The sequence below is a fragment of the Cucurbita pepo genome, chromosome 12 (genome assembly GCF_057944985.1).
Source record: "Cucurbita pepo subsp. pepo isolate OVF chromosome 12, ASM5794498v1, whole genome shotgun sequence".
NCBI lineage: Eukaryota > Viridiplantae > Streptophyta > Magnoliopsida > Cucurbitales > Cucurbitaceae > Cucurbita > Cucurbita pepo.
In genome coordinates, this window is record NC_141809.1 from 8,649,039 (window position 1) to 8,675,757 (window position 26,719).

The 26,719-nt window shown below is 34.1% G+C and overlaps 1 non-coding gene and 1 pseudogene across 1 annotated transcript; one reads left to right on the forward strand and one right to left on the reverse strand.

The window, feature by feature from the left end:
- Positions 1-11,193: 11,193 nt before the first annotated feature.
- LOC147789957 (exopolygalacturonase-like) lies at positions 11,194-12,821 on the forward strand (annotated as a pseudogene).
- An 11,205-nt stretch (positions 12,822-24,026) lies between these two features.
- Positions 24,027-24,100, reverse strand: TRNAT-AGU (transfer RNA threonine (anticodon AGU)). Its single transcript has one exon. It is a non-coding gene; the product is annotated as a tRNA-Thr (tRNA).
- Positions 24,101-26,719: the final 2,619 nt, after the last annotated feature.

Sequence of the window (26,719 nt, forward strand, 5' to 3'; positions counted from 1 at the left end):
TGATATTTGCTACAACTGGTCAGGCAAAAAATTCATGTATCCATAAATTTGAAAGTTTGATTTTAATATTTAAATAAATAAATATTTTTTATATGTTGTTTATCTGGGATTATTATTATTATTATTACTTTTTTTTTTTTTAAAGCTTGACATGATTAGTACGAGTGAAATATAAACGATGTTAATTACCTATCGACATAAATTATAATATGAACATTTGTTAACTTATTTTGGTCACGATTGATAATCAAAACAACTATATCAGATGGGACATTGCATTAGAAGGATTTTGAGGTAGGGCAAAGGTGAGGTAGAGCCTTAGGCTTGGCCTAGAGTAGAGGCAAGTCGGTTAGAGTTGTTACATGTATGATTGAACAAAGTTTAGTTTCTATATAAGTCATGTTCGGTTAGTGACCAACCTTGTCTAAAGTCTAATGTAGCCATAAAGTCAGGCAAAAAAAAAGATTTTTCATGAGTGTGACAAAATCGTACCCATAAAGTCAGGCAAAAAAAAGATTTTCCATGAGTGTGACAAAATCGTGACGTTGTATGGTTGAAAATGTACGACTGTGACAATATTTGAAAATGCTAACACAATGTACAGGGAGGTCCATCGAATCAAGTTCACAACCAATTGTTATTAGAAGACAGTCACGGGGTAGTAGTCTCATTTATTTAAGTTCCCAACTTTGGGAGAAATTAATAGAAAATGTTGGGTTTATATAAGGAAATGATAAAACAAATATATGATACAAAAGGCACTTTACATCATGTCATAAGGTAATAATACATACATTTTCCTTGAGAAATGACATATTAGAGGAGGGAAATACGGACTTACCCTAAGAAGGCATTTCGCAACTCGATCGTAGACGGTAAAATAACAATTTAAAGGGTCATTATTTTTTTAAACAAATTGAGAACGAGGAGTTTCCAAAATTTCTAAACCATTTTGGATTATAAAGAACAATAAACGGGGTTTGTCAAATAGTTATCAAATTGTTGTGTCATTTAATGAAAGAAAGTAAGAACTATTTCAAATGAACCCTATGTAGCTGATCTGGATCTCTTCGTGGTGGTTTGGTTTAAGGTTTTGTTTACGATGCTTATGAATGAAATAATTATGTTTGGTGTAGTATGGAAAATGTTATAAGAAAGAGAGGACCAATTCATCTTAGGATCATGTATTCATGATACGTAGATGTACGACATAGAGACTAGTAAAGAGTTAACCAATTCATCTTGGGATCATGTATAAAACTGTGATTGATAAATACGATTTGGGGAGCCAAGTGATGAGATATGATGTAACGCCCAAAAAAAAATAAAGGAAATTAGCTCCAAAAATAACAAGCGCCCCATGTAAGATCCAAAGGATTCAAGGACTTGAAATTAAGAGGATCAAGCAAGTATGCTCTAGACATTTTTCAAAGAAATTCAACATCTCAAGACTTGTTTACTCGAGAAATTCCTTATCAAAGATTTAGGGAATTTGTAATATATTATAGGCATTGAATTTTCTAGGTCTAGAAAAGAAATTTTTATCTCTCAAAGGAAGTATGCTCTAGACATTTTTCAAGACACTGGTCTTACAGGAGCACATCCAGAAAGATTTCCTATGGAGCATAATCTGAAACTTTCTTTAACAGAAGGGGAGAAGTTGAATGATCCAAGTAGATACAGACGGTTGATTGGAAGATTAATATATTTATCCGTTACTAGGCCTGACATAGTGTATTCAGTTCGTGTGCTTAGTCAATTTATGCATGAACCAAGAAAACCACAATGGGAGGCAACTCTTCGAGTTCTGAGATACATCAAAGGTATTCCTGGTCAAGGACTTGTAGTACCACCTGAAATCAACTTAAGATTACAAGCATATTGCGATTCAGACTGGGGCGGTTGTCGAACTTCCAGACCATTAATTTCTAGGTTCTGCATTTTCCTTGGAAATTCAATTATTCCTTGGAAGTCTAAAAAGCAAACCAATGTGTCCAGATCATCAGCAGAAGCCGAGTGTCGAGCGGTGACAAATACTTGTTTAGAGTTAGCTTGGTTAAGATACATTCTTCAAGACTTGAAAGTTCCACTGTCCGAACCAGCATTATTGTATTGTGATAATCAAGCATCATTACAGATAGCAGCCAATCCAGTTTTTCATAAACGTACGAAACACATAGAAATAGATTGTCATATAGTTCGAAGAAAATTACAAGCTAGAATCATCAAACCATGTTATGTTTCGACTAAAATGCAATTGGCGGATATTTTCACTAAAAATTTGGGAAGAAGTCGGTTCGATTTTTTGAAAGACAAGTTCGGTGTGATTGACAGCCACTCTCCAACTTGAGGGGGAGTATTAAGATATAATATTAGGAGAATATATTATAATAATTAGTGTTGGAATATATCTTATACATTCTTAATTAATATTTTTTTTACTTTATGATTTGATTAGTAGTATATTTTATTTGACTCTCAAGATTTAGTTAGTTAATATTTTCCCTTAATTTTAGGTATTCGTCGGTAGCTTGTATCCTATTTAAACATTGTGAATATTAATGAAGATGTAACTTTCTGTCCCAATTCTATTTCTCATTCTTAACATAACTCCAAGTCAGAAATAGAACGGGCCTAATTACTTACAAAAGAAACAAGAAGAAGAAAAGAAAGAGTGTGGTGTCCTAGCTTATCAAGGACACGATAAAGAGCCTACAAGTAGGCTACTTGCTGAGTCTTGTACTCCTTCCTTATTTTGCATTTTTTTTTTCAGGTAATAAGGAGCTAGTCGAGGTTGGGAGCGGACTCCGAAGCAGGTGTCATAGACAAGCCTCACCCGTCGTCTTCAACCCATTTGTTTTGAAATATTTTGTGTTCGTTCCTTATTCGGTGTTTTAACTATTATGTTGTGTTTTAATTACTCATGTATGAACACTGTTTTGTTTTAAGTAATGTTATGTTTTAAATACTGTTTGTTTTATTTCGTGAAAGTTTACTCACCTTTTTGGAGTATCGAGTCAGACCGGTCCTTACATATGATGACCAGATAAAAGCCTCGTTGGGCTAGGTCATGAAACACTATGAAATTAGTCTAGGTGAAGGACCCGAACGACCATAACATAAAATTAATTTTCATATTATAGTTTTACTTTTTTAATTAAAAATTTTAGAGAGAAATAACAGTTTCAATCATATATTTTTCCATTTAAAAAATAACAGTTATCAATCACGGTTCTATTTTTATTATAAACTATTTAACAACAGTAAAAAAAATAATAATAATAAAAGAATTAATTAATAATAACTAATCCCTTCCCTCTCCCAATAACTACCACCCTAAAATACTCAACTAACTTCTTCTCACAAAACCATATGTTACAAAAAAGAAAATAATGAATTAGAAATACAAACAAATGGGTTAGTTTATTTATTTATTTATTTTTGGGTTATTACCAGATCAACGGTTATCTTCCATTACACTCTTTTTCAACTATAAAGAGTGAAACAAATCATGCACAAACAAATGTGTTCATACCCATCTCTTTTTCTCTCCCATTTCAACCACATGAGTTTATTTTCAACACTTGCACTTTCTCTCTTAATTTCATTATTCTTTGCTAACCAAGTGACTACCATGGAAGGATCATTCCTCCAAAACCCAAAGATTATGGTCAAGATAACAAATGCTCTAAAATCTAAAAATCAGCTCGCTGTTCACTGCAAATCAAGCAATGATGACTTGGGAGTCCACATGCTGACTCCTTTGGCCAGCTACGACTTCAGTTTTCGTCCAAATTTATGGGGCACAACATTGTTTTACTGTTCCTTCCAATGGCCTAGCTCGTTTCATTACTTCAATGTCTACATAGATAAGAGAGATAGAGATAATTGTGAAAGTATGCTATGTTCGTGGCATATGAGTGAGGAAAATGTCTGTATGTTCAACTATAAAACCGATAATTATGATATTTGCTACAACTGGTCAGGCAAAAAATTCATGTATCCATAAATTTGAAAGTTTGATTTTAATATTTAAATAAATAAATATTTTTTATATGTTGTTTATCTGGGATTATTATTATTATTATTACTTTTTTTTTTTTTAAAGCTTGACATGATTAGTACGAGTGAAATATAAACGATGTTAATTACCTATCGACATAAATTATAATATGAACATTTGTTAACTTATTTTGGTCACGATTGATAATCAAAACAACTATATCAGATGGGACATTGCATTAGAAGGATTTTGAGGTAGGGCAAAGGTGAGGTAGAGCCTTAGGCTTGGCCTAGAGTAGAGGCAAGTCGGTTAGAGTTGTTACATGTATGATTGAACAAAGTTTAGTTTCTATATAAGTCATGTTCGGTTAGTGACCAACCTTGTCTAAAGTCTAATGTAGCCATAAAGTCAGGCAAAAAAAAGATTTTTCATGAGTGTGACAAAATCGTACCCATAAAGTCAGGCAAAAAAAAGATTTTCCATGAGTGTGACAAAATCGTGACGTTGTATGGTTGAAAATGTACGACTGTGACAATATTTGAAAATGCTAACACAATGTACAGGGAGGTCCATCGAATCAAGTTCACAACCAATTGTTATTAGAAGACAGTCACGGGGTAGTAGTCCCATTTATTTAAGTTCCCAACTTTGGGAGAAATTAATAGAAAATGTTGGGTTTATATAAGGAAATGATAAAACAAATATATGATACAAAAGGCACTTTACATCATGTCATAAGGTAATAATACATACATTTTCCTTGAGAAATGACATATTAGAGGAGGGAAATACGGACTTACCCTAAGAAGGCATTTCGCAACTCGATCGTAGACGGTAAAATAACAATTTAAAGGGTCATTATTTTTTTAAACAAATTGAGAACGAGGAGTTTCCAAAATTTCTAAACCATTTTGGATTATAAAGAACAATAAACGGGGTTTGTCAAATAGTTATCAAATTGTTGTGTCATTTAATGAAAGAAAGTAAGAACTATTTCAAATGAACCCTATGTAGCTGATCTGGATCTCTTCGTGGTGGTTTGGTTTAAGGTTTTGTTTACGATGCTTATGAATGAAATAATTATGTTTGGTGTAGTATGGAAAATGTTATAAGAAAGAGAGGACCAATTCATCTTAGGATCATGTATTCATGATACGTAGATGTACGACATAGAGACTAGTAAAGAGTTAACCAATTCATCTTGGGATCATGTATAAAACTGTGATTGATAAATACGATTTGGGGAGCCAAGTGATGAGACATATTACTCCTTATGAATTGATGTGATCTTTCACTCTAACATAAATAGATTTGGAATAATTTTGTATCTCCTAAAAATAGAGATTTAAGGATAAATGTCAATATTGTCTCATATATATTATGTTGACAAAATTGTCAAATATTTGATACAAGACTTCAAAGAATGATAATGATCATTGAAATATAAAGTAAGAGGAAGAGTATCGTAAGTAACCTCAAATGTTGAGAGTATAATTAATTATCTTTCCTGAGTGGGAGATAATTAATGCATAGATGAGAATTAACCTTAAATATATAGTTAATTAAATTATATTAGTTAAACTAATGTATGACCGGAAAAATTAAAGTTTTCTCAAAGTATCCCTGGATAATGAGAATTTTTTTATTTTGTGTATGGAGTTAAAGATTTGATCTTTAAGTGATACACTAGTTACATAAATTTAGAAAATTTAGGTTAAGATCAATTTTACCTTAGATTGTGAAGTATGGTATACCGAACATTTTTTACTTTTAAAGCAACAAAATGACTGGTATGACTATAATAATTTCTTAAACATTTGAAAGGTGTTTCACATGTGATTTAGTTTGTCACTTTCATTGTGATGATAGTGATACAAAGACTAATATGAAGGAAATTTAAAAGATCAATCTATAAAAAATGATATTGAGAGAGAAAGCATCGTGGCTGTGACCAAAATGACTTTTAATGATAATTATTTTGTTTTATATAAAATGACTCTCTAGGCTAAAGTGTTTGAGGGTCATCTAGAATGTCTAGGATTACTAGACATGTCTCATCTTCTCTAGGGCAAGTGAGAGAAGGTGTTGGGTATAGAGCAAGTGGGAGATTGTTGAGATTTATGCTCTAAAGCCTCTTAATTAATTATTTACTTTTTAACTATAATTTTTATTATTTTATTTGTAATTTAATTGTTATCCATGGTATGAAAATAAAGGTTATTAATGTAATCTCGAACAATATGTGGTTGACATAGTAGAGAATCGTGTTCAAGTAATAACCTAAAGAGTCTATAGTATATGGATAAAGTTGGGTGCATACAAGAGAATCGTGTTCAAGTAATAACCTAAAGAGTCTATAGTATATGGATAAAGTTGGGTGCTTTATCCTGGTATCACTATTGATACGGCTCACTTTGTAATCGTTACAAATGATTTTATCCAAATCGTTCATGTGGAGATATGTAAGTGGGGGTATCATATACAATGAGTTTGTATAAGACAGAACCAAAAAATATTTAAAATTTCTTTATAAATCCGTTAATTGAGAAGATTAATATTTCACATGATGATCATATGCGACTTGATCTTAATCCTGAGTGAGTTATGAACTTCTGCTTGTGAGAGCTTGTCCTTTAATTTACATGGGTGAGAATGACTCTTTTAGCCGATTCAATATATCTACCATTTTAGGGACATACCTGTAAAGATCGGGCTGACTCGATGACTCTAAAAAGACGGGTAAATTTTTCAACAAAATAAAACAACCAAAACTTAAAACATATCAAACAAAAATAAAGTTTATACAAAGTATTTTAAAACACAACATAACAGTTAAAACACAAGTTAAGGGACGACACAAAAGGGTAGAAGGACGATGGGTGAGGTTTGTCTATGGCACCAGCTCCAGAGTCCGCTCCTGACCTTGACCAGCTTCTTATTTCCTGAAAAAATGGAGAATAAAGAATGAGTACAAGACTCAGTAAGCAGCCTACTTGTAGGCTCTTAATCGTGTCCTTGATATGCTAGGGTACCACACTTTTTGTTTTTCTTGTTCTTATTCTTGTTCTTGTTGTAAGTTCTTAATTCGTTCTCCAAGACACTCCCCTTATGATTTACGGTACTAGACATAAACTTGTCAACCTGTGTCTGAGGCTTCATACATTCCAAGCGACACAGTCTTAATACCTACGCTCAAGGCTTCTTACGTTCCAAGCAACGTAGTCTAAGTCATACACATGACGTACCATGGGAGGTCTTAGGAGAATCTTAATTCATGGCTAGGGTAACTTACTCTCTTCTTGCTCCATTGTGGCCATAGGTTCTCCCCATGATATACCATAAAGGTCACGTGATCGATACATGCATGAACATGGCATAGACCATAAAGGTCACGTGATCGATGCATGCATGAACATGGCATAGACCATAAAGGTCGCATAATATAACATAGACCATATAGGTCGCGTGATCAGTGCATACATGAACATGGCATCCTGCAAATCATAACATGGCGTAGGGCATCTCATCTAGGTGAGGGGAATGAGGCCAAACGTAACATCCTGCAAAGCAAACATGGTGCAGGGCATCCCACCTAGAGGAGGAAAAAATCCTCCTTAGAAAGCACCACATGGTGGGAGTTATGGGCCACAATTAGACATGCTTAGAGTAATACCTAGCATTCTTGAATTTTGAGTCTTGTGGACTTTGGTCCCTTATGTTTGAGTGGTACCTAACATTCTTCTTGTCTTGGTGGTTGTATAACTTGTTCTTGGTTCTTAATCTTATAAGTTGCTAAGATTCTTATTTTCTTTAGGCGTAAGTCGTTATATACCTTCGTGATCATATGAACCCATCGTAATAACTAGCTTGAATTATTCTAGAAGGTCATAAGTTCATAATGGGCTCCTTAGAGGATTCTAGAAGGGTCTTGAATCTTGACATGTTTTCTTTAGGCGTTTCTTTAAGTTCCATCTTGGCTTATATTCCAAACTTGCTCCAACCAACTTGAAATCTTGAGCTTATTCTCATGTCATATAAAATAAACCTTATAGGACATGGTTGGTGATTTGGAGCATATTTAGACCTTGAGCTAGGATATGACTTCTTGTTTCGTTTTCAGGAACTAATCGTTAGAGGTTGTCATGTCATATATCGTGTTTTAGTCCTGAAAACACTTTCAAAGTAACCCTTAGTTTTCTCCCCATGAGTGCATAGGTGACATTATCACAAATGTGGCATCCTGCTAGCATATCGTGTTGCAGAGCATCTCATTTAGGTGAGGAAAATAATAAGTCCATCATGACAACCTACTCGTGGTACATATAGCAGGGCATCTCACCTAAAGAGGAATAGGAATCTCGTGGTACACTTCGTGATGGGAGATAATGGTTACTCCGAGCATGGATCCTAGCAACTTGTTAAGCATACCATCTACATTAACCTAGGTGTTTCCTTGTACTCTTGGGGATCCTAGGTTTATGCATAACGTCTTGGGTCAAGGTTGGAACCTAAAGGTTCTTCTTAGGAATAGTCCAACGGAACCTTGTACACTTAGAATCTTATTAGCAACCAAGGATACCTATGGGGGAATTTCTTATTTCATGGGTACCTCGTTAGTCATCCTAGGAGGTAAAGTCATGTGGATCGTGATGTACATTTTTTCCAATATCTTGGTTTCGCTATCTAACGTTTCCCAATGATTCCCAAACTTCATTACCTTATACAACATCATGAGATAAAGATTCATACAACATTTCATAATGTTGGGAGGTCATTTAGGACTTAACCCGTAGGTAGTCTTCCTTATGGGCATTATGGTCATTTTACCCCTAAGTCTTGGTTTTGGTACTTAACGAGTTCCAGTGACTTTCAAACTTCACCACCTCATCAATCATCATACAATAAGATCTACTGTGGAGTTTCATAGTATTTGGAGGTCATCTAGCTCATGAACCGTAGGTAGAGATCCTTAAGGGCATTATGGTCATTTTGCCCCGTTTCTTGGTTTACCTAATTATCCTTATCCATTGACCACTAAATTTCACATATAACCTAAACATGCTATAATATGCTCATCATTAAAGTTTCATAGATATCAGGGCTCATTTAGTGGGTTACTTTAATGTTCCTTAAATCCCGAGCAATTTGGTCGGTTCAGCGCCTTAACTTACGGTTCTTTGAGTTTTTTTTTCATAGATCCTTGTGTAATACTTGGTTTATGGTTCATATGAAAATCCAAGCGATTCCTACATGTATTTCTTAAGAAAAGTCCAAGGTGGCTACTTACCTCATTGTTGATGTTCAGGACCTCCGTTCTTGAGCTTCCGGTATTTGAATTACTTCACTTTTCCTTCTATAGACTCCTTATTGTGTCTAGTTTCTAGAACCATAAAGGTATATCATGAGAACTAGCCTGGAAGGGGGTTAAAATTGAAAAACACTGAGGGAAGACAAAATTTTGGGCTTACTTGGCCGGTTCAACTGAACCGGCCACGTCATCGTCTTCTTCCTCTGGACAGGAAGAAGACACGTTCGTCCTTTGCGCCGCCGTCTGGAAGTGGCCTTCCACAGCCCCGATCTCTTCGTTTATCCCCTCGATTTCTTCATGAAACTTAACGATGATATTACAAGGAAGAGCTTGGGATTGATTTCATACCTTTTGGTGGATCATAGCCTAAGATATTAGCCTATTACAAGGAAGAGCTTGAGATTGATTTCATACATTTTCTTGGATCATAGCCTAAGATATTAGCCTCCAAAGTTCGTCCAAAATCATTTTCCTCGCCAGAGCTAAAACAGGGGATTTCTTATCGGGTAGCCGATTCTAGGAGTTTTCAAGGCTCGATTTCTTCATGGAACCTCTTAAATATCCTTTCATCAAGCTATAGGAATTGATTTGGAGGAATGTCTTTGAGTGTGGAACCTTAATTTTCAGAAATCGTTCTCGGTATGCAACTCACTCGAAACGCCGGATTTCCGATATCATGGGTATCTTGTTCTACGACGTTTCAGCTCTCAATTCCTTCATATAACTTGTGGGTAATCTTGTTTGGAAACTATTGGAATAAGTTTAAGGAGGAATGGTGAAGAATTGCTCTCAAATTTGGAAGAAACCCGAGAGTAGGAGACCCACAAACTAAACTCTCATAACTCTCGAATGGGTGCTCGACCTTGCTCGAGTCTTATTCCATATTGTTTCTCATACTCCAGACTTTATAGGCGAGCTTAAACCGACATTGAAAGCTCCAGAATCGTCGTGAATTGGCAGTTAGATTTTCTGGAAAATCCGCCCGAAATATCTACTTCAGTCAGAGCCTCACCGACTTTGGTTTTGCAAAATAGCCGTTTGATGTGATGATCTGTCCATCTTCTAGATCATATCCAAATTTGGGGAAGATCCAACGGCTGGAATTTGAGTTTCGTGAGATATTTCTCAGATGGTCACTGTAGATGCATCAGAGGGCCATTTTCGTAATTATACATTCTTCCAGGGGTATTTGGGTCATTTCCCGCTTTCCGAATATTTTAATATTATATTTCCTGAAAAATCCATAATTTTTCTAAAAATCTTTTATCTCATGTTGGTCATTTTTTCTTGAGCATCTCTAAATTCTTTCTAGATAAGCAACTAAAAATTCGGGAAGGTCCTTAATAATTAGTAAAATGACCTTTTTGCCCTTTTCACTTACTTTTACTTTCCAATCCTTTCTACATAGGTCTTAAACACCTTAACATTACTTGTTAGGGTATAAAAATGACTTGCTTGAGATCATCATCCTTCCTTAATCCTTTAATTCCTCCCCTTTTGATCATTTAGGTCTTACATGGGCGGCTTATTCTTGTTAGATCTAATTCCTTTCATTTTTTGGTGTTACAATACCATACTTTGAGACAAGTGATTTTGTTGCTTTATTATAGTCATACAAGTCATTTTAAGCGTATGCCTACCATAATATGCCTACAATTTTAAGCGTGTTTAGTTTCGAACAATATTATGTTTGGCGTCCTCTTGAAATTTTCTTAACAAACATGTGGGTAAAGACAAAATATGCTAAAAACAACTCAATTTGATTCCTATTTTTCAATTTGTATTAAATACATAAAAAGTTCCAAATCTAAAACGAAATATCATTGTCTCTCACTAGTTTTCAAATGATATACATAAAAAAAGAAAAGAAAGCAAAGGCTTCATGAGTACGATCAAATCAAGTTTCTTGGCCGCTACAATTTTGATGTTACTATTGTTAGCTCCTACCGTCGATGCTCAATCTAGTGCCGATGTTGTTTTTTCTTTGAAAAGATATGGTAACATAGTGTCTGGTACTGACATCATGAAGGTAAATATATAATATGAACATCAATATTATCACTAGTTGAGCTGATCAATTGTTTGCTATAAGTTTTTGTTAGTTGTGAAATGTAGGCTTTAGCAAATGCATGGAGGGATGCATGCACGTCCAATCGTTCTAGTGCAATTTTTATTCCAAGAGGGATATTTAGAGTAAAGCAAGGGAAGTTTGAAGGACCTTGTAATAGCCCAATTGACTTTCAACTTGGAGGAACATTGTAGGCACTAAAAAGTCTTCCCAGAGATAATTGGATCACTTTTGCACGTGTTGATAGATTGACATTATCAGGTGAAGGAGTTTTTGATGGCCAAGGAAAGGCAGCTTGGAAAAGGAACGATTGCCACAAATGCATAAATTGTGCCCAACTCCGGGTTGTAAGTAATATTCCTTTAGCTTTCCTTCTCAATCTCATGCATCTTGTTGTTTTTGAAAGAGCCTCTTACATGTCTTGACATTTACGATTTGGTCAATGTTCTTCATTTTCTAGAGGATAATCTTTAAACAATCCACGAAAAAAGAAAATTTTTTTTGAGTTTTCAATTTTATTGGGTTCTATTCAAATTTTTAGCATCATTACCGACTCTCACAAAATATTATTTGATTATACAAAATGTTTAGAGTTTGAGGTTCAACTTCATCACCAATTCAACCGTTAAGAGAATAACATCACTTGATAGCAAGAACTTCTATATCAACATCATCGGCTGCAACAACCTCACATTCCATAATATCAATATAATGGCACCCGAAAACAATCCCAACACTAATGGAATACACATCGGTCGATCAAATAAGATCACAATCACAAAGTCCAAAATTGCAATTGGAGATTATTGCATTTCTCTTGGAGATTGAAGCAAACTAATTGAAGTCACCAATGTGACGTGTGGACCAGGACATGGAATAAGCATCGGAAGTCTTGGAAGATACACTAACGAAGAACCTGTTGAAGGTGTCATCGTAAAGAACTGCACGTTAAATAACACCACTAATGGTATCAGGATCAAAACGTGGCCAGCTTCTGCGGCTAGCGGCACCGCCACCAATATGCACTTTTTGGACATTATAATGGTCAATGTTAGCAACCCTATTCTAATAGACCAAGAGTATTGTCCGTGGAATCAGTGCAATCGGTAGGTATGGATCGCATTCTCGAACCTTTGATTCATTTTTTCATTACAACTTCACAAATAAACCATTTGTTGTCTCATTTTAATTTTCAGATTCCTTAAAAAATTAAGATGAGTATAGTGAGCTTCAAGAACATTAGAGGAAGTTCTGCAACTCCGCTGGCAATCAAACTTATTTGCAGCCGTCACTTACCATGTGACGATGTAAAAGTAAGCAACATTGACCTCACTTACAATGGAATAAAATGTCCTATTTCCTCCCAATGCACGAATGTGAAACCTATCATTTCATTAAGGCAGAACCCCAAGATATGCTCCTCTCCTTATGTTGTCCCTTGAATTGTTCATTGCCAGAGAACTTCAAAATAATAGACAGCCTTAATTAAAAAAGTAGACTGCCTCTATCCATTTGACTCTCATTCTTTTGAGTTTCTTTTGTTGTACTTTTCGAAATAAATAAGATGGTCGAATGTTTGAAGGAGACTTTGTGTCGTGAACAACCTATTGTTTTTAGTACCTCGACCTTATATAATAAACTGGTTACAGTCTTATTTTTTTGTTCTAGATTTGAATTTGAAATAAGACAATGTAACTGTAACAACCATTATTAAAAAAAAACTAATCCATAACTCAAGGAAAGAATCTTTAACCAACAAAAACATCTAACTCCTCTTTCCCTTTACCCTAAACAAATCAATTACCATTAGAAATCTTTTAGACAGAATCAATAAGTTAGATCGAATCTCCTAACTATATCCGTCCCATATGGCACACATCCATCATTATCGTTAAAGAAGAATTGACATTAGAGGTGACTAATCTAGCAAGTCGTGTCCTTAAATCTATCTTTTTCGTCAATCATGTAATTTTCGTTGCAACTTTTGGATATGACTTGAAAAAATTTAGGTTTCAGATTAGAAAATTAAGTGACAAGTATTAATATGTATTTTAGGAATTTACATTTAATATTGAATTATCTACCTATTTATCCCGACCAAGTTTAGTTTTAGGAAAAATGTCGATAGTCCTAGAAAAATTAAATAACAAAAGTAGCTAAATGTTCTAGGAGTTTAATGTAGAGGAACTCATCAAAATTGGCCCAAATCCGTGCTAAATAAGGCCAAAAAAACAACATAAATCACAAAAGAGAGAAAATAAAAACAAAACTTGGTCTCGATCCATGATGCTATGTTTTGTGTTTTCAAGTCTTAAGATATTTGTTGTTCGTGAGTTTAGCTGGGTCGAGTTGAGATATCTTTGAGGCCTAAGTAAGTTAATTGGATCATAAATTTATTCAACTCAAACAACCCTTATTACATAATTAAATCTTTTGATTTTTATGTTTAGAATAATATCTAAAAAAAAAAAAAAAGGAACTAAGCCATTTGGAAATGGCAAATGGTACCCATGCTAAGATTTGGACCACGATTTCAAATTTGGATTCAGCAACTAGCAACTGATACCCTTGACGTTCCCCTGCATCTACCATGACATACCTACATTACCAACTTATCTTGAATTGCTTATAAGAGTGAAAACTATCTTCAATTTAATGGTATCATATATAATAAATATATTTTTCTTTTTAAATATATTTAATATATTAAATATTAATTTGAAACCTTCAAATTAAATATATTTATCTAATATATAAATATTAGTTTGACACTTCAAATTAAATTTATTTTCCCCTTTATATTTAATATATCTAATTATTTTAAATATCAATTTGAACACTTCAAATATTCTTTCAAATAAATTGAACCTTTAATGTTGCTATGAGCTAGCAAGAAAACCTTATGGACCTACCGATTATAAGCTCCAGCGATACAAAATTAATTAATTAAACTCTTTAATTAATCAATTTTCATTCATTAACTATAGGTCACTCCACTATAGACCTAGAGTTGCACTCTTATGTACTGTAGGACAAGTTATTTCCATTGATATAATCATTACAAGCAAGTCGATCCTTCATGAGTTGTTCATAATTGTAGCTGGGTCAAAAGTCCGTTTTACCCCTGTAATTACATTTTTCAACTTAAGTACCACTGATTCTCTAATAAACAATTTGTTTATGATCCAATCATAAACCAAGTCCCTCTTGGGCCAGAGAGAAGGTGGGGCCCCATTGTTCAAGTCCCGAAATCAGTACTTAAGAGAACAACTCATCTAGTTTCCTCATCTGGAAAAGAGTGAATTTCATCTCATGATATTATGTTTCAAACTCCCTGATTGGTCAAGTCCTTAAAATTGTAGGCACATTGAATCGGCCTAAAGAGCCATTCTCACCCATGTAAATTAAAGAACAAGCCCTCACTGGCAGGAGTTCATAACTCACTCAGGATTAAGATCGACTCGCATATGATCATTGTGTGAAATATTAATCTTCTCAATTAACGGATTTATAAAGAGAGATTAAACATTTATTGGTCCAGTCTTATACAAACTCATTGTATAGGGTAGCCCCACTTACATGTCTCCATATGAACGATTTGAATCAAATCATTTGTAACCATTACAAAGTGGGTCGTATCAATAGTGTTACCAAGATAAGGCATCCAACTTTATCCATATACTATAGACTTTTTAGGTTATTACTTGAACACGATCCTCTTGTATGTCAACCAAATACGGTTCAAGATTACATTAATAACCTTGGATTTTCATACCATGGATAACAATTAAATTACAAATAAACTAATAAAAATTATTGTTAAAAACTAAATAATTAATTACGAGGCTTTAGGGCATAAATTCCAACAAATATGACATGTATTAAGTGACAACTATATGTACGTAGTCTAGAAAAACTGATATGAACCAAGACACATCAATCATACAATATACTTCAATGAAGATATGAAGAGAAGGTTGTCAAAATTATCAAAAGATTTTTCAATTCATGCTACATTGAAGAAGAATGAAGTTTGATTGTTGTAAATTTTGGGTGGGTTGCAATTTAGAGTAATTTAGAGTTATTGTATGATTGATGTCTCTTGGTTCATATCATTCTATGCAACTCTATGTAGTTTAGGTTGCATGTAGAATCATTCAAGCTCGACATGATCAATCTTGCTTGTGGAGTGATTCGAATCTCAATCAAGTGTTCTTGTCTTGAGATATTTGATCAACAAGAATCATTGAAGCTAGACATGATCAATCTTGCTTGTGGAGTGATTCAAATCTCAAACAAAGTGTTCTTGACTTGAGATATTCGATCAACAAGGTAATCCGAATCTTACTCCCCTTGTAGTTGATTCCTTATCATATCATTTGGTATCAGAGCTTCAGGCTCAAGATCGGATATATGTTTCCTTTGCGTTTATTTTCAATTTGTTTTTATCTTTATAGTTTTTAATCGACCCAAAATAAAAAAAATCCAATCTGGGCTCTACTAAAAAAATTTGAGAGGTGAGAATGAGAGCTTCATTTGTGTAAATGAGTGCAAACAGAGTGGCCTAAAATTCCTTGAGTGTATACACGTGAGAGAGTGTTGCGAGGTCGTCTATATTTCCATATCTTTTTTTTTTTTTTTTTTTTTTTTTTTTTGCAGCAAAGTTTCACAAATAGATTCGAGGACGAATCCTCTTGAAGAAGTGGAGAATGATATGAACCGAGAGACATCAATCATACAATATACTTCAATGAAGATGTGAAGAAAATGTTGTCAAAATTATCAAGCAATTCATGCCACATTGAAGAGGAATGAAGTTTGATTGTTATTTAAGACTTTTAATTTACTTTAGGTTACAATTACATAATGGTTAATTATCGCCATTAAGTATGAATGTTACAACTCTTGGAATGTCTTTAATAGTTTCATTTTGAGGCTATATAAAGCCATGTATGTTGTATTTGTAAGTAGACTTGGGAAATATAGAAAGAAGCATTTGTGCTTTTCTTTAGCCAATGGCTAAGTTTCTTTGCAATTCTATGTAGTTTAGATTGCATGTAGAATCATTCAAGCTCGACATGATCAATCTTGCTTGTGGAGTGATTCGAATCTCAAATAAGTGTTTGAGATATTTGATCAACAAGAGTCATTCAAGCTAGACATGATCGATCTTGCTTGTGGAGTGATTCGAATCTCAATCAAGTGTTCTTGCCTTAGGTTGTCAAAATTATCAAAAGATGTTTCAGTTCATGCTACATTGAAGTATATTGTATGATTGATGTCTCTTGGTTCATATCAAAAACACCTCAAGTCGACAATTCCTCTGTGACTTCTAAGCTCCCGAGAACCTTATCGCCACGATCTGTAGCTTCACGGACCTGAAAAAGAAATGTAAATAGGAATGAGTATAAATATATTCAATAAGCAACATACTTATAGGCTCTTATCGCATCCATGTCAGAGTAGGGAACCACCAGCTTACTCTATAGGCTCTAGAGTTTCACAGTCTTGGTACACACACTTGGGCAGAAGATTTAACCTTCATAGCGGTATCCGACATCTAAGGATGAGGCGCTACGACATATAACTTTGTACCAGGTGAGGAACATGGTGAGTGTCAGCCTGCTTGTCGTCGATGGAGGAGTGAACTGGCAAACCCGTCGCACAGGCCATGAGATCGCCCAAGGTTGGGGCGTGCTACTTTTCGATACAAGCCAGCTCGAAAAGTTATTGATGATGTTAATATAACACATGAGGAAGCAATTTGGATCTTAGGCACTCTTAGAACATCAATTATAGTAAATAACTAGCATGTTCATAAGTATTAAAACTCAAGATGTTTGAGTACTAACCTTTTGTAGTTTAAATTCCTTTTTCCTCACGAATCGGTTTCGAACCACCACTAGTGTCTTCTCCACTATTCTCCGACCTTAGAACGGGATTGTGAAATCCGGTGAGTGACTAAACTTGGGAGGGATTTAGTATATATGAAGAGAGAGTTTGTGAGAGTTTTTCTCATGGTTTTTGGAAGGGAGAAGTTCATGTACCTTGATCACTCTATTTATAGAGTTATGTTTGCATGTTGATGCAAATTTGAGATCACAAAATTTTGACACTCAATATTCCACTCAAATGTTTGGGATTATGTGGCAAACATGCAAGTTTGAGTTTACCAAATTTTGACACTCAAAATAATACTCAAATTTGTCTGTGGGTTTATTTGGCAATCATGCAAGTTTGGTTAAACCAAATTTTGACATCCCAAAATTCCACTAACTCAAACATGGATTCTTCGATGGAGTGAAGCCAACCTTCTTACTTTCTTCATTTTAATTCAACAATTAATTTGAATAATTAATTTCAAATTAAGTAATATTAAATGATTAATTAAACCATTTAATTAATATTTAATATTAATTCAAATCCCAATCCCAATCAATTTCGACAAATATTTGATTAAAATATTTAAATCTTATTTAAATATCTCAGATTCTCTCTTTTTATTTAATTCATAAATAAAACAAAAAAAGGGTTAAATATATCGTATATATGTAGCGCATATTCCCTAATTTGAATTCGAACACTTCGAACCCACTCGTCACACTGTTATGTGGTTTAGTTTGATATGAGCTAGTAGAGGGACCTAATGGACCTATAGATCATGAGCTCCAACAATCCAAGATTAACCAGTTAAATTCATTAACCTTGTTAACCAACACTCGTCGTAACTAGAGCTGGGTCAATTAACTGTTTTACCCTTGAAGTTACTTCTTGTTTCTTATGTCCCACTGATCCTCTTATGAACAATTGGTTTGTGGTCCAACTAGTAAACCGAATCCCTCTCAGGCCAATGCGAGGGTGAGCCCCTTGTTTAATACCTAGAGTCAGTACCTAAGGGAACTACCTCTCTTCTATCCCCAAAAGTAGGTAGGAGCGAATTCCATCTTGCACCCCACGCCCCAGCCATTCACCTAGTGTTACCCCTGAAATGGGAGACCTATTGAGTCGGCGAACTCGAGTCATTCTCACCCATGCAATTCTAAGGATAATTTTGAATAAACAGGAGTTCATGGTTAGCTCAGGATTAAGATAGAGTTACCTAGGTCATTGAATGAAAAGAAAATCAGTCTCAACAGTAAACAACATTATAAAGTGAGAGTGATTTTCTTCATGGTCCAATGTTATTCAATACTCATTGCGTAGGACGCCTCCACTCACATGTCTCCGCATGTACAATTTAGTGATCACATTGTTATGTCATATACAAAAGTGGGCCGCATCCATAGTGTCCCCAAGATAAGGTACTCAGCCTTATCCCTGTACTATAGATCATTTTGACTATATACTTGAACTTGATCCACTCTTATGTTTCTACATATAGTTCAAGTAATCATACTATAGCTAGAGTATTCTTAGTTTATTGGATTTAGATTAACGATAGTAAAATACAATTTATTCAATAACAATCTTTACTGAATAAACATCAATGATAACTTTATTGAAAATAGAATATGTTTTTATTTACAAACTATGAGTTTTAGAACATAAAACCCAACAACCTGCATGATCAACATCCTCCCATAGGAAATCCTCCGATAGGAAGAATCTTATGTGCAGGTTAACCTCTAACTACTTGCGTGTTCAATGTTCTACCATAGGATGGACCCACCATGCAGAATAGTCAATCTACCACTGAGTATCACAATCCTAACCAATGTAACACCTCGCTTGATGGTATCGTACAAGAGTGGAAACTAGTTGAACGCCATACCAGCTACTATCGGTTTAGAAATCTTTCTTCTACATCCTGAGGTACTAAGGTGGCCTTCTAGGTCTCAAGGGTGGTTAGGCGGTCTTGGTAGGGACTCAAGTCTCCACTCTCATAATTCCTGACTCCTTGAGTCTTTCATGGTTCAGGGTTGTAGGTTCTCACCATTTAATCATCCCTCATGATTCCACTTTACGACAACCATGTTTATGCACTCTACGTATATATCAAATTTTGTGTCATGTGCTGACCATGGAACCCTTCACAATCTTTCACGAACTTTTTCCAAATTCTGGTGCATAACATGTGCTATCCAACTAATTCATAGAGATTATATTCTTCTTGAGACCAGAAATATATCTAAACTTCTTTAATGTCCTGATTTCTTACTCGAGTTTGTTTGCAGACATCTCCATTCATTTCAATCATCAAGGTTTTTGTTGTCGGCAAGATACACCTTAAAAAAAAATTCGGATTTGAAATTTTGATACAATTTCTTACTTAGAGTAGAATGGAATAATGCGCCTAAATCCAAAATCCAAGATTCAATCGAGCTGTCCACAATAAGAATTATTGCAACACGTTACGTTTAGCATGTTTGGAGATTTTTTTCGGTTCTTTGATTTTCATCGTCCTTGTTTGTTTGGGCTCTTTCATTTACTTTTTCCCCTTTGATCAACACTAAGAGCATTGCCTTAAGAATCTCCAATTTAATTTTCCGTTTTCAAATACTTTCGCTGAGAACTAAATCTCAAATTTAATTAAACTTCAACTTATTAGATATTTGGGAACGGTTGTTCGCGACAACAACAGTATCCCACAACTGTAAAGAGGACATCAAAATCAGTTCTTTAATTTAATCTTCAAAATTAATTTCCACCGAACTCAGTTGACTTAAAATCATATTGAATTCATTTATATGATCCACAACAGATCTACCTTCAGACATTTGTAGATTGAAAAATCTTCGAATCAAATACACCTTGTTCATACTCAACGGTTTTTCGTACCTATTTAATAGCGCCTTCAATAGAACTTACATTATCTTCTCCTTGATAATGTGAAACGCCACATTTTTGGACAGTGTCAACCAAATAAACCCTAAGGCCTGCCGATCCTTGAGCTTTCGCTGCTCTGTGGTTATGATATTCGGTTTCACCCCAATAGAGATTCATGGAGATCTTTCTGGTACAGAAAATCTTCCATCTACATCTTCTAGAAACCAAAATTGGATCAATTGAACTTCTCAATTCCAATCTTTGAGCTTTCCATCTTCACATATGTTATAACCAAGATCAAATTTGAGTCATACATAATTATGCATCTGTCATGTTTTCATTATGTTTTCAGGCATCTCCGCTACGAGAGAAGCATCAAGGTCTTGCATGGCCAACAAATCAGTAACTTTGCGCCAAACACCAAAATTATTGATTCCATCAAATTTTTCTACTTCAAGATTAAAACTCAAAATTCTCGATCCACATCCTGATTTAATATCAGATGATTCTGCCATTTGTAACAAGTAATCTGGATGAAAGTAGAAAAATACAATTCTTGAAAATTGATTTTCAAGAAAATAAGCACGATTGTGAGCATGTTTTGTAGTTGATGGGGTCAAAACTTTTAGAATACCCCAAATATCACAACCATGCTTTGATACCACTTGTACAAAAATGATACAACCTTCAAAGCTCTGATACCATTTGTTATGCGCCGAAATGCTACAACCACAAAACTATGATATCAATTGTTGTACCAATAGTGGAAGCAAGATCAAATGTACTCACAACACCAACTAATAAAATTTAAACAAAAAGACAAAGATTTATGTGGTTCAGAGACAATAAATTCCCCTACATCCACGTATAGCCACCAATCACTAATAATCAAAGTGTTTACAAGTGAATACTTCACTCTCACGCTACAAAGTCTCATACCAAAAAGTTTCTCCAAAATGTCACTCAAAATACAATGTGACACACAAACTCAATCAAATTCCGATATCCTCAATCTCCTAGACAAACCCTTTATATAGGGATAATTCATGTAGAATATGAATGTTATATATATACTAAATGAGGATTAATAACCAAAATAAATAAGATATTACTTAAAATGGTTAAAGATTAAATAACTAAATTAATATTTTTATTTAACCAAAACAGCTATACATGGGATGAGAGTTAATAACTAAATTAAATAAAAAAAAATTATGACAATTTACAACAAGTTCATAATTTGCTTAATCGATGGAGATGATTACCAATTTAACCTTAAGAGTTAAGGTTTAACAACGGTAACAACCCTAATTTTCTTTAACCTAATTAGTGACGTCACTCATGTATACATAACTGATTAAGCGTAAGCTCATCATAAATAACCTTCTATTTCGTAATCATTCATAGATCCAAAACATTCTTATCTCTTTTCATAAACTTTTCATAGCCTTGGGCGCTTTCCTATTCTGGGTAGGGTTGGGTGTGTGGTACTCCTTCACACACGACCCATGTACGTGTACATGGACCCACCAGGCGAGCTCGTAAACATACCTCCTGGACCTGACTTGGTCGAGCACAACGTGTTACACGTAGCCAAACACCACAGAATAGAAAAGGGCCCGCATGATATCATGACAAACATAAATATCGTATTTCATTCTTTCGTAACATAAAGGGGAAGAATCCCGATGCACGTGACATACATCATGAGGTCCCTTAACATATCTAACATGACATTACATAAGTAGTGCTAACATCGCATATATGTTTCTTACATTACATGGCGTCTCACATGACCCACATTACATGGCATACTACATAACATGATTGTGAGCACGTTTCATGGTTGATGGGGGTCAAAACTTTTAGAATTTCCGAAATACGACAACCACGCTTTGATACCACTTGTTGTGTGCCGAAATGCTCCACAAAACTATGATACCAATTGTTGTACCAATAGTGGAGGCAAGATCGAAAATGGCTTTAATCTTATATTATAATAAAGTTAATACAACCTTCAAAGCTCTGATACCACTTGTTGTGTGTCGAAATGCTACAACCACAAAACTATGATACCAATTGTTGTACCAATAGTGGAAGCAAGATCGAAAATGGCTTTAATCTTATATTATAATAAAGTTAATTGTAGCTTTTGTTGGGGTTCAAGTTGTTACAAGAATTCAACATATAAACAGGTACCTACGACATATAACGTTCATGTTGTAAATGGACATTTGGGGAACGATCCTCTTTTGTTGACGGAAAGAAATATTCTCTATTCTATTCAATCTTGAAATTCGATCTAATATTACTGTTGAAGAACAAGATGTTTAGATCTAAATTATCGAAGAAACCACAAAACGATAAGCAATCAATCCAAGAGAAAGTTTTTGAACCGATTACCTCAATGATTAAGATAAAGAGTAAAAAGAAAAAATAAAAAAAAAAAACTCATTTACAAACTCATGATTCCTTCACAGAATAACTCAGTCAAGACTACTTGCATAACTCTAACACGTAAATCTAAACCCAAGAAATGCAAAAGAACTAAGTTCATGGGTAAAGAAGCATACTATTCAACTTTCATTCTAATATCCAAAATCTTTGTACCATACTAATAACATAAATGACTATTTATAACCTTGAAAATAAACCTTTAAAGTAATATATAGTCTATTGAAATGTTGTAAATGTCTTCTCCATTAATACCATAACGTCCATTAATTAATTTTAACTTAGAATTTTAATATAATATTCTAAAGTGAAAAAAATACTATAAAACATCTCTAAATTTAAACACATACCCTACAATCTTATTATCCACCAAGAAGTTTTTGTGGCATAATTAAGACACCTTATTCGTTCATTCTCCCATTCTTCAAGAGGATTCGTCCTCGAATTCAATTGATTTCCTTGTAATGCAAACTTAAAATTATTTTCATTCCGTGGTTTTAATCTTGTCGAGGTCTTCCCTTTTATCTTTAGGTCATGCATGGATGTAAAAGTGAAATGGGAGTACCGCTTCCTATGCAGCCCATTGGTCTTATTTTTTTCCATGAGTTAGATATTGGCACGAGTTGAAATTAATTATTCAAACTTGCTTTATAATAAGAATTTTAATTTTCGACAAGAATTCAACCGAAAAGGTAGATACACATAGATTGAGTGCTCCCCTTAGAAAGAAAATTCTTTTACTTCCAAGTTTCTGTATTTGTACCTTTGGTATACAAAATATTGTTCTCCTAAAAAACTAGAATCATTTTTCTTTTTAGTCTCTATACCCACGTCAAATATTTCTCTTTTTCATTTTCTTCACTTTTTGTCTCTAATGGCCATTGAGCAACATATAATTTGTATACTGTATTTGCTGGCCTACCTAGAACCTAAAGCTCGGATACGAAATGACCGCTCTAACCAACTAAGCTACAAGAGCCACTTCGAAAAGTATTTGAACCTTTGGTATGCAAAATATTGTTCTCCTAAACAACTAGAATCATTTTTCTTTTTAGTCTCTATACACACGTCAAATTTTTCTTTTTATTTTTCATTTTCTTCACTTTTTGTCTCTAATGGCCATTGAGCAACATATAATTTGTATACTGTATTTGCTGGCCTACCTAGAACATAAAGCTCTGATACGAAATGACCTCTCTAACTAACTAAGCTACAAGAGCCACTTCAAAAAACTAAGTATGGAAGACTAAAATAATGTGTTATCTTTCACTTAAAATAGCATTTTTTTATGTTTTGTTGCCAGGAAATATGATGGATAATCCTCGACCGAATAAAATATTCTCTATTCAATGTATCATTCTAGACCTAAACAACTAATTGCTATTGTGGGGAGCAAGGTCTATTGGAAACATACTAGAGGGCAATAATGCTCTTATTGAGAGTTGAACTCAAGACCTCCCGCTTACTAAACAGGTGCTCTAACCAACTAAGCTACAAGAGCTACTTGAAACTAAAAACATACTAATTCTTGAATCGCCAAAACGAATAAACACCCAAGCAACTAGGGAAGAGAACGGAAAAGACTACTACAATACACGGTACATAGAATTGTATCATAAAATACAAACCAAAGAGATATATTTATAGGAATGAGAAAAATAAGCAAAATACTAATTTGTCTTTATAATGTAAACCCAAATCAAATAAAATTGTATTACGAAATAGATATGTTATGAAACTCTTGGAATTCAATCTAATATTAAAATTGTATTATTTTGTTTTATATAAAATGACCCTTTAGGCTAAACTTTTAGAATTCAGTCTAACAACATTGAATTTATTTGTGCTCTTGTTGAGAGTTGAACTCAAGACCTCTCGCTTGCGAAACAAGTGCTCTAACCAACTAAGTTACGAGTGCAACTTGAAAAAATATGTATCGAAGACTAAAACGACAACCAAACAAATACTCGAACACTATATCTTAGGTTTTTGATTCCATGTTAACTTTATGAAAGGAAAAAAGAAAAACGACTAGGATATACATTGTATGTAAAATTGTATTATGAAATACATACCTAAGAGACCTATTTTGTTACACCCCGAATTTTGAGGCATCGAAAGATCGAGAGTGACTCAAATACACTATGCAATGCATGAAAATGAAAGAACAACTAACAGAAAAAACAGTTACAAAAAAATTTGTGCGAGTTTAAAACTTTACAAGCAATGTGATAAACTCGGAGCAAGAATCAAAATGTATATTTAAATATGCCTAGTTCATGTAACGAGAGAACAAGATTGGGGGAACATTGAAGAGTTCGTTCCCTTCCATTGGTATAGAGCCTATTGATTTTTATTTTGAATTAAAAGTAGTATAGTGGGTATTTGATTTCTCATATATAAGATATATGTAATATTGTTTTGTAAAATTGATTGTTTTTGGCATTAGATTTACTGATTTGTTAGACAAATGTATACGGTTAGATTCATTGTAAATTGAAAAGTGACAGCGGCGGCCATGACGACGTTCATCCATTTGCGGTACAATTTAGAGTTTTGAAAGACTAATTTTACTACATTTGGAATTGTTCCAAAAAAAATTTTAAAAAAAATCTACCTTAAGAATTATTCTAAAAGTAAAATATGTATATTTAGAATTGTTTGAATAGGAAAAGTTCTCTATTTGGAATTGTTCCAACCAGGAAATAATCCTAATTTTTTTTACATATGGAATAGTTCCATACGAGAAAGATCTCAAACCCTAATTTTATTACATATGGAATAGTTACATATCGATGTTGGGTTTTATGTCCTAAAACTCATAGTTTGTAAACAAAAACATATTCTATTTTCAATAAAGTTATTATTGTTGTTTATTCAATAAAGATTGTCATTGAATAAAGTGAACTTTACTATCATTAATCTAAATCCAATAAACTAAGAACACTCTGGCTATAGTATGATTACTTGAACTATATGTAGAGACATAAGAGTGGATCAAGTTCAAGTATATAGTCAAAATGATCTATAGTATAAGGATAAGGCTGAGTACTTTATTCTGGGGACACTATGGATGCGGCCCACTTTTGTATATGATATAAACAATGTGATCACTAAATTGTACATGTGGAGACATGTGAGTGGGGGCGTCCTATGCAAAGAGTATTGCATAAGATCGGACCATGAAGAAAACCACTCTCACTTTATAATGTCGTTTACTGTTGAGACTGATTTTCTTTTCATTCGATAACCTAGGTAACTCGGTTTTAATCCTGAGCTAACCATGAACTCCTGTTTATTTGGAATTATCCTTAGATTTGCATGGGTGAGAGTGGCTCTAGTTCGCTGACTCAATAGGCCTCCCATTTCAGGGGTAAGACTAGGTGAATGGTTGGGGACGTGGGGTGCAAGATGGAATTCACTCCTACCCACTTTTAGAGATAGAAGAGAGGTAGTTCCCTTAAGCACTGACTCTAGGTCTTGAACAAGGGGCCCCACCCTCTCATTGGCCTGAGAGGGATTCGGTTTACTGGTTGGACCACAAACCAATTGTTCATTAGAGGATCAGTGAGGCATAAGGAACAAGAAGTAACTTTAGGGGTAAAACGGTAAATTGACCCAGCTCTAGTTACGAACAACCTGTGAAGGATCGACTTACTAATCATGGTTATATCAAATGGACAAAAATATATCTATACTGAGGGGAGTGCAACTACTAGGCTATAGTGGAGTGTCCTAGTAGTTAACGAATGTTAGTTAACTAGGTTAATGAGTTTAACAGGTTAATCTTGGATCGTTGGAGCCCATGATCTATAGGTCCATTAGGTCCCTCTGCTAGCTCATATCGGACTAAACCATAGAACAGTATGACGAGTGAGTTCGAAGTGTTCGAATTCAAATTAGGGAATATGCGCTACATATATACGATATATTTAACTGCATTTTTGTTTTATTTATGAATTGAACAAAAAGAGAGAATCTGAGATATTTAAATAAGATTTAAATATCTTAATCAATTATGTGTCTGAATTGATTGGGATTGGCATTTGAATTAATATTAAATATTAATTAAATAGTTTAAATGTTACTTTAATTTGAAATTAATTATTCAAATTAATTG